Source organism: Oncorhynchus masou, unplaced genomic scaffold, assembly GCF_036934945.1.
Source record: "Oncorhynchus masou masou isolate Uvic2021 unplaced genomic scaffold, UVic_Omas_1.1 unplaced_scaffold_981, whole genome shotgun sequence".
Lineage (NCBI taxonomy): Eukaryota > Metazoa > Chordata > Actinopteri > Salmoniformes > Salmonidae > Oncorhynchus > Oncorhynchus masou.
Window position 1 is genome coordinate 54,575 of NW_027016324.1, and position 13,468 is coordinate 68,042.

General features: G+C 47.7%; 1 long non-coding RNA gene and 1 pseudogene across 1 annotated transcript; one reads left to right on the plus strand and one right to left on the minus strand.

Moving 5' to 3' along the window:
• LOC135538548 (ADP-ribosylation factor-like protein 6-interacting protein 1) overlaps positions 1-4,550 on the plus strand; it is a 22,278-nt pseudogene extending 17,728 nt beyond the window's left edge.
• On the minus strand, positions 504-10,371 carry LOC135538549 (uncharacterized). The gene is made up of 3 exons (XR_010455438.1): positions 10,219-10,371; positions 9,767-9,894; positions 504-787 (listed from the first exon to the last, which is right to left on the minus strand). It is a non-coding gene; the product is annotated as an uncharacterized LOC135538549 (long non-coding RNA).
• Between the last annotated feature and the right edge of the window lie 3,097 nt (positions 10,372-13,468).

The window sequence follows — 13,468 nt, forward strand, 5'->3', positions numbered from 1 at the left end:
GATCTACACATTATACCCCATGATGTCAAAGTGGAATTAAGTTTATGTTTTTATTTTATTTTTTACTAATGAATAACTATTCAACCCCTTTGTTATTGCAAGGCTAAATACGTTCAGGTAAAAGTTCAGTAAAAATGTCCTTAACAAGTCACATAATCAGTTGCATGGACTCACTCTGTGTGCAATAATAGTGTTTAACATATATTTTAGAAGGACTACCTCATATATTACATAGAGTTATTTGCCAGGTCCCTCAGTCAAACGCTGGTTCAACCACAAGGACCAGGGAGGTTTCACAATGCCTCGCAAAGAAGGCACCTATTGGTAGATGGGTAAAAACAAAACAAAAAATAGCAGTAATTGAATGTCCCTTTTTGAGCATGGTCAAGTTATTAATTACACTTCGGATGGCGTATCAATACACCTAGCCACTACAAAGATACAGGCGTCCTTCAGGCAACTCAGTTGCCGGAGAGGAAGGAAACCACTCGATTTCACCATGGTGATATTTAAAACCGTTAGTTTAATGGCTGTGATAGGAGAAAACTGACCTAAACGACAGAGTGAAAAATATTCCATAACATGCATCCTGTTCACAGCAATCTACTAAAGTAATACTGTAAAAAAATGTGGCAAATCAATTCACTTTTTGTCCTGAATATGAAGTTTAATGTTTGGGGCAAACTGAATGGAGCGAAGTACAGGCATAATCCTAGAGGAAAACCTGGTTCAGTCTGCGTTCCACCAGACACTGGGAGATGAATTCCCCTTTCAGCGGGACAATAATCTAAAACACAAGGCCAAATATACACTGTATAAGAAGACGTTGAATGTTCCTGAGTGGCAGTTTCGACTTAAATCTACTTGACAATCTATGGCAATACTTGAAAGATTTGTCTAGTAATGATTAACAACCAAGTTGACAGAGCTTGAAGAATTTGAGAATAATAATGTGCAAATATTGTAGAATCCAGGTGTGTAAAGCTCTTAGACTCACCCAGAAGGACTCACGGCTCTTAGACTCACCCAGAAGGACTCACGGCTCTTAGACTCACCCAGAAGGACTCACAGCTCTTAGACTCACCCAGAAGGACTCACAGCTCTTAGACTCACCCAGAAGGACTCACGGCTCTTAGACTCACCCAGAAGGACTCACAGCTCTTAGACTCACGGCTCTTAGACTCACCCAGAATGACTCACAGCTCTTAGACTCACCCAGAAGGACTCACAGCTCTTAGACTCACCCAGAAGGACTCACAGCTCTTAGACTCACGGCTCTTAGACTCACCCAGAAGGACTCACAGCTCTTAGACTCACCCAGAAGGACTCACAGCTGTAATCACTATCAAAGGTGCTTCTAACATCTATGTGAATACTCATTTTATACATTTGCTATCATTTCTAAAAACATGTTTTCACTTTGTCATGATTGGATATGTTGTGTAGATGCAACACAACAACATGTGGAGTAAGTCCAGGGATATGAATATTTTCTGAAGACATTGTACCAACCTGTAACTAACCAACCTGTACTAAACCCACCTGGGCTAATGGGTAACTAAACCTACCTGGGCTGATGGGTAACTCAGCCAACCTGTACTAAACCCACCTGGGCTAATGGCTAACTCAGCCCACCTGTACTAAACCCACCTGGGCTAATGGCTAACTCAGCCAACTTGTACTAAACCTACCTGGGCTGATGGCTAACTCAGCCTACCTGTACTAAACCTACCTGGGCTGATGGCTAACTAAACCCACCTCTACTTAACCCACCTGGGCTAATGGCTAACTCAGCCCACCTGTACTAAACCTACCTGGGCTGATGGCTAACTCAGCCTACCTGTACTAAACCTACCTGGGCTGATGGCTAACTCAGCCCACCTGTACTAAACCTACCTGGGCTAATGGCTAACTCAGCCAACCTGTACTAAACCTACCTGGGCTAATGGCTAACTCAGTCCACCTGTACTAAACCTACCTGGGCTGATGGCTAACTCAGCCTACCTGTACTAAACCTACCTGGGCTGATGGCTAACTAAACCCACCTCTACTTAACCCACCTGGGCTAATGGCTAACTCAGCCAACCTGTACTAAACCTACCTGGGCTAATGGCTAACTCAGCCCACCTGTACTAAACCTACCTGGGCTGATGGCTAACTCAGCCCACCTGTACTAAACCCACCTGGGCTGATGGCTAACTCAGCCTACCTGTACTAAACCTACCTGGGCTGATGGCTAACCAAACCCACCTCTACTTAACCCACCTGGGCTAATGGCTAACTCAGCCCACCTGTCTAAACCTACCTGGGCTGATGGCTAACTCAGCCTACCTGTACTAAACCTACCTGGGCTGATGGCTAACTCAGCCCACCTGTACTAAACCTACCTGGGCTGATGGCTAACTCAGCCTACCTGTACTAAACCCACCTGGGCTAATGGCTAACTCAGCCAACCTGTACTAAACCCACCTGGGCTAATGGCTAACTCAGCCCACCTGTACTAAACCCACCTGGGCTAATGGCTAACTCAGCCTACCTGTACTAAACCTACCTGGGCTGATGGCTAACTCAGCCCACCTGTCTAAACCTACCTGGGCTGATGGCTAACTCAGGATGCACACCCTGTCAGTTTAAGGATCAAGTTAAATTCTGACTCCAATGTTACTTGGTTTATACATGCATGTCTTTGCATACCAGGCCAGCACAACAAGTATTGATTGGCACCTTTTTCTAACTATATAGTGCACTACTTTTGACTAGGGCCTATTAGGGGTAGTGGACTATATAGGGAATAGGGTGCCATTTCAGACCGAGACCCAGCATTAGCTATATATTCCAAACATCACCGGAGACCTTGGCTAACTATTGGTCTGACTGCGTAGCTGTAACAGACAAGCACAAGGCCCCATAGCCAGCTGTTCAGTAGTCAGTGCATTGGCATCCTGCAACTGTAAAATACCACGAAGAGAAAGGGTTATACATCATAGGATCAGTCCCTATTAGGGGAACCCCATAGGGTTCTGGTCAAAAGTAGTGCACTACATAGGGAATAGGGTGCCCTTTGGGAGGCAGACCTAGTCTCTTTACCCAGTTCACCGGACAAACTCTCCTACACAATCCCGACTTGTTTTATATATGGTGAGACATGGTTCCACTAAACGTGGAGTAGGTTGTTTTAATAGACCCGTTAGGAACCAAACTGCACAGTGGTGGAGGGACTAACCTGAGCTTGTCCAATAAGAGAGGCTTGTTTTGCTACAGTATGCACTAATGAGAACAGCCCTTTAAGCAGTATGCTGTTTAGTTAGTCCACAAATTTCTTGTTAACAAATTATAGTTTTGGCAAGTCGGTTAGGACATCTCCATGTTGCATGACACAAGTCATTTTTCCAACAATTGTTTACAGACAGATTATTTCACTAATCATTCACTGTGTCACAATTCCAGTGGGTCAGAAGTTTACATACACTAAGTTGACTGTGCCTTTAAACAGCTTGGAAAATTCCAGAAAATGATGCCATGGCTTTAGAAGCTTCTGATAGGCTAATTGACATCATTTGAGTCAATTGGAGGTGTACCTGTGGATGTATTTCAAGGCCTACCTTCAAACTCAGTGCCTCTTTGCTTGACATGGGAAAATCAAAAGAAATCAGCCAAGACCTCAGAAACAAAATGGATGGCATCATGAGGGGAAATTATGTGGATGTATTGAAGCAACATCTCAAGACATCAGTCAGGAAGTTGAAGCTTGGTTGCAAATGGACAATGACCCCAAGCATACCTCCAAAGTTGTGGCAAAATGGCTTAAGAACAAAGTCAAAGTATTGGAGTGGCCATCAAAGCCCTGACCTCAATCCTATAGAACATTTGTGGGCAGAACTGGAAAGGTGTGTGCGAGCCAGAAGGCCTACAAACCTGACTCAGTTACACCAGCTCTGTCAGGAGGAATGGGCCAATATTCACCCAATTTATTATGGGAAGCTTGTGGAAGGCTCCCGAAACATTTGACCCAATTTAAACAATTTAAAGGCTATGCTACCAAATACTAATTGAGTGTATGTAAACTTCTGACCCACTGGGAATGTGATGAAATAAATGAAAGCTGAAATAAATAATTCTCTCTACTATTATTCTGACATTTCACATTCTTAAAATAAAGTGGTGATCCTAACTGACCTAAGACAGGGAATTTTTACTAGGATTAAATGTCAGGAATTGTGAAAAACTGAGTTTAAATGTATTTGGCTACGGTGTCTGTAAACTTCAGATTTCAACTGTAGTGACTCTGTTTCCTTTGTTCCCAGTGAGTTTCCTGCTCCTGCTTCCTGGTCTGAACCAGCATGGCGTCATAAGCAAGTACGCTGGCATGGCCAAGAGAGATCAACAAACTGCTGAAACAGAAGGAGAAGAAGAACGAGTAGAAAGAGGAGGAGAAAAAGAGGGGATCTGTGAGATGAGACGAACGAGAGAAGAAGAAAATGAGAAACCCGTAGATCAAAGAAAAGGAGCTTCAACTAAAGTACTTCTGTACTTCCTCAGTCTGCTCAGACCAACTCTTCCCCCCTTGACCTCTGACCTGTCACCTAACCAACCAATCACCTGGCGGGATTTTTTGTTTTTCAACCGGAAGTGTTTTTCCACCTACCCTCCCATGCATGCAGTCAGTCGCCACGTCGGTCAAGGCTTTAGTTGACGAGTAGACCACACTGAAACATTACAACACACACACATGAACCCCACACACACATGGAGGTGGCCCCCAGCTGTGTCTCTCTAGATCCTATAGGGAGGTGTTTAAGATGCCAGTCACTTATTACTTTTGAAGTCCGAGGAAAGACTACTGAACAGAAACCTCTATTATAATCCCCTCCCCCCACACTTATATAATACCATCACAATACAATATATAATCAATCTCCCAGAGAGGATGGTTAGTTTACTGGACATGCTGATGGTCGGTAGTGTCAGTAATTAAATCTCCCAGAGAGGATGGTTAGTTTACTGGACATGCTGATGGTCGGTAGTGTCAGTAATTAAATCTCCCAGAGAGGATGGTTAGTTTACTGGACATGCTGATGGTTGGTAGTGTCAGTAATTAAATCTCCCAGAGAGGATGGTTAGTTTACTGGACATGCTGATGGTCGGTAGTGTCAGTAATTAAATCTCCCAGAGAGGATGGTTAGTTTACTGGACATGCTGATGGTCGGTAGTGTCAGTAATTAAATCTCCCAGAGAGGATGGTTAGTTTACTGGACATGCTGATGGTCGGTAGTGTCAGTAATTAAATCTCCCAGAGAGGATGGTTAGTTTACTGGACATGCTGATGGTCGGTAGTGTCAGTAATTCAATCTCCCAGAGAGGATGGTTAGTTTACTGGACATGCTGATGGTCGGTAGTGTCAGTAATTAAATCTCCCAGAGAGGATGGTTAGTTTACTGGACATGTTTATGGTCGGTAGTGTCAGTAATTAAATCTCCCAGAGAGGATGGTTAGTTTACTGGACATGCTGATGGTCGGTAGTGTCAGTAATTAAATCTCCCAGAGAGGATGGTTAGTTTACTGGACATGCTGATGGTCGGTAGTGTCAGTAATTAAATCTCCCAGAGAGGATGGTTAGTTTACTGGACATGCTGATGGTCGGTAGTGTCAGTAATTAAATCTCCCAGAGAGGATGGTTAGTTTACTGGACATGCTGATGGTCGGTAGTGTCAGTAATTAAATCTCCCAGAGAGGATGGTTAGTTTACTGGACATGCTGATGGTCGGTAGTGTCAGTAATTAAATCTCCCAGAGAGGATGGTTAGTTTACTGGACATGCTGATGGTCGGTAGTGTCAGTAATTAAATCTCCCAGAGAGGATGGTTAGTTTACTGGACATGCTGATGGTCGGTAGTGTCAGTAATTAAATCTCCCAGAGAGGATGGTTAGTTTACTGGACATGCTGATGGTCGGTAGTGTCAGTAATTAAATCTCCCAGAGAGGATGGTTAGTTTACTGGACATGCTGATGGTCGGTAGGCTGGGACACTGCTGTTGTTGTTGTTGCCATCGTTCCTTTAACTTTCAGAGTCCTGCTTCTGTCTGTTTTTAAGATTGCACTGAAACCGTAGCAGAAACTGGAGTTTAGAGTAGAGAAGCAGACCTAGGTGACGCCTCCCACATGGCACCCTATTCCCTATGTAGCGCACTACTCTTGACCAAGGCCTATTTAGGGAATAGTGTTATTTGGGACTCAAGCCTAGTCTGATTGACATTTGGAATATATAATTCTGGGTCTGTCTGAAATGGCACCCTATTCCCTATGAAGTGCACTATCCCTATAGGCCCTGGTCAACAGCAGTGCACTATCTAGGGAATAGGGTGTTATTTGGGACTCAAGCCTAGTCTGATTTGACATTTGAAATATATAATTCTGGGTTTGTGTCTGAAATGGCACCCTATTCCCTATGTAGTGCACTATCCCTATAGGCCCTGGTCAACAGTAGTGCACTATCTAGGGAATAGGGTGCTATTTAAGACACCGCCCTGGTGTGAGCTGACACTGGTTCAGAGGCACAGACCTAGGATCAGCGTAACCTGCCCCTACCCTGACCCTTACTGTCTAGTCCAGGGGATCTTTACCTTACTAGTCCCACTGCTGTTACGCTGCTAGCTGGACCTGCTAGTCCTTTATCTGTCCCTCCTCTATCCCTGTCTCACGACGGTCTAAACCCATCTCACGTTCCCTGTTAGCGGGTGAACAATCCAACGCTTGATGAAATCTACTGATAACGCTGTTGGCTGGACCTGCTAGTCCTTTATCTGTCCCTCCTCTATCCCTGTCTCACGACAGTCTAAGCCCAGCTCACGTTCCCTGTTAGCGGGTGAACAATCCAACGCTGTTGGTTACTAATAATGCTGTTAGCTACTAATAATGCTGTTAGCTACTAATAACGCTGTTAGCTACTAATAACGCTGTTAGCTCCTAATAACGCTGTTAGCTCCTAATAACGCTGTTAGCTGGACCTGCTAGAGTCCGTTCTGTCTCTCTATCTCTCTGGTCGGGGGGCCGATGATTGTAAATACGCCAATCCTCTTCCTATCTTTTATCTCTCTGTCTTGTCTGTGTTTATATTCTTTACCTACTATCTCGCTGCTCCTCTCCTCCATTTCATCTGTTTTGAGTTCTCTACAAACAATGAATAAAGTCTGATTTAAATGAACATGGATGGCGGCTCGCTCATTGATCCTGCTTCGTAGTTTACCCCTCGGGTGTTAAATGGTGTTGACGTTAGGGAGGGAGGGGTGTTGACGTTAGGGAGGGAGGGGTGTTGACGTTAGGGAGGGAGGGGTGTTGACGTTAGGGAGGGAGGGGTGTTGACGTTAGGGAGGGAGGGGTGTTGACGTTAGGGAGGGAGGGGTGTTGACGTTAGGGAGGGAGGGGTGTTGACGTTAGGGAGGGAGGGGTGTTGACATTAGGGAGGGAGGGGTGTTGAATGTTGACGTTAGGGAGGGAGGGGTGTTGACGTTAGGGAGGGAGGGGTGTTGACGTTAGGGAGGGAGGGGTGTTGAATGGTGTTGACGTTAGGGAGGGAGGGGTGTTGAATGTTGACGGGAGGGAGGGTGTTGAATGTTGACGTTAGGGAGGGAGGGGTGTTGAATGGTGTTGACGTTAGGGAGGGAGGGGTGTTGAATGGTGTTGACGTTAGGGAGGGAGGGAGGGTGTTGAATGTTGACGTTAGGGAGGGAGGGTGTTGAATGGTGTTGACGTTAGGGAGGGAGGGGTGTTGAATGGTGTTGACGTTAGGGAGGGAGGGGTGTTGAATGTTGACGTTAGGGAGGGTGTTGACGTTAGGGAGGGAGGGAGGGTGTTGAATGTTGACGTTAGGGAGGGAGGGTGTTGAATGGTGTTGACGTTAGGGAGGGAGGGGTGTTGAATGGTGTTGACGTTAGGGAGGGAGGGGTGTTGAATGATGTTGACGTTAGGGAGGGAGGGTGTTGAATGGTGTTGACGTTAGGGAGGGAGGGGTGTTGAATGGTGTTGACGTTAGGGAGGGAGGGGTGTTGAATGTTGACGTTAGGGAGGGAGGGTGTTGAATGTTGACGTTAGGGAGGGAGGGTGTTGAATGGTGTTGACGTTAGGGAGGGAGGGGTGTTAAATGGTGTTGACGTTAGGGAGGGAGGGGTGTTGAGACTGTACTGACCGTTTCTCCCCCCCCCCAGGGCCAACCCTCCATTTTAAATGTCTTGTCAGACAGACGTGGTTAGTTGATGTACTGTTCTACTCATGGCACTGGACACACTTTTTGCACACACACACACACACCCGTTCAGTCTCCTATGCACACATTCTCTCACACAGTTCCCATTAATTACTTATTTTATTCAGTGAAAAGCCCCTCCAGTTTGGAGCTGTAACACTCAGCCCAGATCTGCCAGTTCAGTGCTGTAACACTCAGCCCAGATCTGCCAGTTCAGTGCTGTAACACTCAGCCCAGATCTGCCAGTTCAGTGCTGTAACACTCAGCCCAGATCTGCCAGTTCAGTGCTGTAACACTCAGCCCAGATCTGCCAGTTGAGTGCTGTAACACTCAGCCCAGATCTGCCAGTTCAGTGCCGTAACACTCAGCCCAGATCTGCCAGTTGAGTGCCGTAACACTCAGCCCAGATCTGCCAGTTCAGTGCCGTAACACTCAGCCCAGATCTGCCAGTTCAGTGCCGTAACACTCAGCCCAGATCGGCCAGTTCAGTGCCGTAACACTCAGCCCAGATCGGCCAGTTCAGTGCCGTAACACTCAGCCCAGATCGGCCAGTTCAGTGCCGTAACACTCAGCCCAGATCTGCCAGTTCAGTGCTGTAACCCTCAGCCCAGATCGGCCAGTTCAGTGCCGTAACACTCAGCCCAGATCGGCCAGTTCAGTGCCGTAACACTCAGCCCAGATCGGCCAGTTGAGTGCCGTAACACTCAGCCCAGATCGGCCAGTTCAGTGCCGTAACACTCAGCCCAGATCTGCCAGTTCAGTGCCGTAACACTCAGCCCAGATCTGCCAGTTGAGTGCCGTAACACTCAGCCCAGATCTGCCAGTTCAGTGCCGTAACACTCAGCCCAGATCGGCCAGTTCAGTGCCGTAACACTCAGCCCAGATCGGCCAGTTCAGTGCCGTAACACTCAGCCCAGATCTGCCAGTTCAGTGCCGTAACCCTCAGCCCAGATCGGCCAGTTCAGTGCCGTAACACTCAGCCCAGATCGGCCAGTTCAGTGCCGTAACACTCAGCCCAGATCGGCCAGTTGAGTGCCGTAACACTCAGCCCAGATCGGCCAGTTCAGTGCCGTAACACTCAGCCCAGATCGGCCAGTTCAGTGCCGTAACACTCAGCCCAGATCGGCCAGTTGAGTGCCGTAACACTCAGCCCAGATCGGCCAGTTGAGTGCCGTAACACTCAGCCCAGATCGGCCAGTTGAGTGCCGTAACACTCAGCCCAGATCGGCCAGTTGAGTGCCGTAACACTCAGCCCAGATCGGCCAGTTCAGTGCCGTAACACTCAGCCCAGGTCTGCCAGTTCAGTGCCGTAACACTCAGCCCAGATCGGCCAGTTCAGTGCCGTAACACTCAGCCCAGATCGGCCAGTTCAGTGCTCTTCAGGGAGCAGGTTTATTAATAAGTGTTATTCCAGGGAGTTGATCTGACGAGATGGAGTCTTAGTGGACTGGTTTTGATTGTATTTCACTGTTGTTGGACTGAACTGCACTCAGTTGGGTCAGAGTTGGGGGTGTGTGTGTACACGTACAGTTGAATTGTGTGTTTAGTAGAGTCGGAAGGAACAGCAGTCCGTCTCCCAGCGTCGTGTTGCCCACAGGACTCTCTCTCCAGACTGTCTCCTGGCGTTACCTGGACCTGCTGGAGTCCTGGTCTCACCTGAAACACACACAACGCATGTACACACACACAACGCATGTACACACACAATGCATGTGCACACACACACACCCACAACGCATGTACACACACAATGCATGTGCACACACACACAACGCATGTAAACACACACAATACATGTGCACACACACACACACAACGCATGTACACACACACACAATGCATGTACACACACACAATGCATGTGCACACACACACACACACACACAATGCATGTGCACACACACACACAGACAGCTGTGTTTCGTACAGGATACTGTGGGTTTACATGAGAAAATGTCAGAAGGAAACAGTGTGTATTACCTGTCAGTATATCATGTTGATGCCACAGTGTGGGTCTACCAGTGGGGTCGTGTGGTGAGGGAGAGGGGCTAGGACTCCTGTGCTCACTGCGATAGGTCGTCCAGTAGGGGGTGGGCTCCTTGGGATTGGTCACCTCTCTCATGGCCACGCCCTCGCGATTAGAGACCAATTACTCTGACCCAGCCTATGAAGAACATTGAACTGGAGAGAGAGGGGGTAGAAGGATAGAAGAGGGGCCAGAGAGGGTAGAAGGATGGAAGAGGGGCCAGAGAGAGTAGAAGGATGGAAGAGGGGCCAGAGAGAGTAGAAGGATGGAAGAGGGCCCAGAGAGAGTAGAAGGATGGAAGGGGGCCAGAGAGAGTAGAAGGATGGAAGGGGGGGCCAGAGAGAGTAGAAGGATGGAAGGGGGCCAGAGAGAGTAGAAGGATGGAAGGGGGCCAGAGAGAGTAGAAGGATGGAAGGGGGCCAGAGAGAGTAGAAGGATGGAAGGGGGGCCAGAGAGAGTAGAAGGATGGAAGGGGGGCCAGAGAGAGTAGAAGGATGGAAGGGGGGCCAGAGAGAGTAGAAGGATGGAAGGGGGGCCAGAGAGAGTAGAAGGATGGAAGGGGGGCCAGAGAGAGTAGAAGGATGCAAGGGGGGCCAGAGAGAGTAGAAGGATGCAAGGGGGCCAGAGAGAGTAGAAGGATGGAAGGGGGGCCAGAGAGAGTAGAAGGATGGAAGGGGGGGCCAGAGAGAGTAGAAGGATGGAAGGGGGGGCCAGAGAGAGTAGAAGGATGGAAGGGGGGGGCCAGAGAGAGTAGAAGGATGGAAGGGGGGCCAGAGAGAGTAGAAGGATGGAAGGGGGGGGGGCAGAGAGAAAATAAGAATAGGGGGGGGGGGGGGAATAGAAAGATACAGGGGATATGAGAGAAAGATACAGGGGATATGAGAGAAAGATACAGGGATATGAGAGAAAGATACAGGGGATATGAGAGAAAGATACAGGGATATGAGAGAAAGATACAGGGATATGAGAGAAAGATACAGGGGATATGAGAGAAAGATACAGGGGATATGAGAGAAAGATACAGGGATATGAGAGAAAGATACAGGGGATATGAGAGAAAGATACAGGGGATATGAGAGAAAGATACAGGGATATGAGAGAAAGATACAGGGGATATGAGAGAAAGATACAGGGGATGAGTAGAGGAAGACCTCGGTGGGAGAATGGAGAGGTGTGGGAAAGAGGGAGATGAATAGTGTTCCATTCTATTCAGTTGTTCAGGGGTTTCCTTCCTCTGAGGCTACAGCACCCTCTACTGGTGACATTGAGTACTGAATAAAGCTGCCTGACAATTATAGTGACGACATGAACGTAGGTGTTGCACTGAGACAACACAGAATGAAATAAAGCTCAACTGACGGTCCTTCACTCATTCATCTAGAATGACACTTGGTCGTACCGGGATGATGTCTTTGGGGTTATGGATGTCTCTGCTGTGTGTCTGTAATTGGCTGGTGGATGTGTGACTCAGGTCCAGCTGACTGGTGTGCTGGGAGGGGTAGGCGGGATCTCGGAGAAAGAAGACCAGAGGTTGGCCATCGGCCTCCCGCCCACAGTAACTCTGGAGAGAACCAGGAAGAGGATCTCAGGACACGTCATGCCAAAGACACGTGTGTGTGTGTGTGTGTGTGTGTGTGTGTGGGGTAGTGGTACAGGTACAGTTCTATAATACCATCTAGTGGTACAGTCCTGAGTGTGAGTGGTCGTGGTACAGTTCTCTAATACCATCTAGTGGTACAGTCCTGACCTGAGTGGTCGTGGTACAGTTCTATAATACCATCTAGTGGTACAGTCCTGAGTGTGCATGGTCGTGGTACAGTTCTATAATACCATCTAGTGGTACAGTCCTGACCTGAGTGTGTGTGGTTGTGTAGCTGGTCCCAGATCCCTGTGGGTCCCCTAGTGACAGGGTGCTCTGGTGCATCAGACGTCCATGCCTCGGGCCTGAAGACTGGGGTTTGCCTGGACCCCGCTGCCCAGTCAAGGCCTCTGGGATGTGGGTCATCCGGCTGCCCATGGGCACACTATCCACCTTGCTCCCCTGGCCGAAGCCCACTGTCACCACAGTGTCCCGGTTCTTAGACATACTGCTGGTCAGTCCCCTGGAAAACAACATATCATTTTATCTGTCAAGGTTCAGTCCCAAATCGTACCCTATTCCCTATATAGTGCACTACGTTTGACCAGAGCCCAATGGAACCCTATTCCCTGTATAGTGCACGACTATTGACCAGGGCCCAATGATAACCTATTCCCTGTATAGTGCACTACTATTGACCAGAGCCCAATGATAACCTATTCCCTACTATTGACCAGGGCCCAATGCACTATAGTGCACTATTGACCAGGGCCCAATGATAACCTATTCCCTGTATAGTGCACTACTATTGACCACGGCCCAATGATAACCTATTCCCTGTATAGTGCACTACTATTGACCAGGGCCCAATGATAACCTATTCCCTATATAGTGCACTACTATTGACCACGGCCCAATGATAACCTATTCCCTGTATACTGCACTACTATTGACCAGAGCCCAATGATAACCTATTCCCTGTATAGTGCACTACTATTGACCAGGGCCCAATGATAACCTATTCCCTGTATAGTGCACTACTATTGACCACGGCCCAATGATAACCTATTCCCTGTATAGTGCACTACTATTGACCACGGCCCAATGATAACCTATTCCCTGTATAGTGCACTACTATTGACCACGGCCCAATGATAACCTATTCCCTGTATAGTGCACTACTATTGACCAGGGCCCAATGATAACCTATTCCCTGTATAGTGCACTACTATTGACCAGGGCCCAATGATAACCTATTCCCTGTATAGTGCACTACTATTGACCACGGCCCAATGATAACCTATTCCCTGTATAGTGCACTACTATTGACCACAGCCCAATGATAACCTATTCCCTGTATAGTGCACTACTATTGACCACGGCCCAATGATAACCTATTCCCTGTATAGTGCACTACTATTGACCAGGGCCCAATGATAACCTATTCCCTGTATAGTGCACTACTATTGACCACGGACCAATGATAACCTATTCCCTGTATAGTGCACTACTATTGACCAGGGCCCAATGATAACCTATTCCCTGTATAGTGCACTACTATTGACCAGGGCCCAATGATAACCTATTCCCTGTATAGTGCACTACTATTGACCAGGGCCCAATGA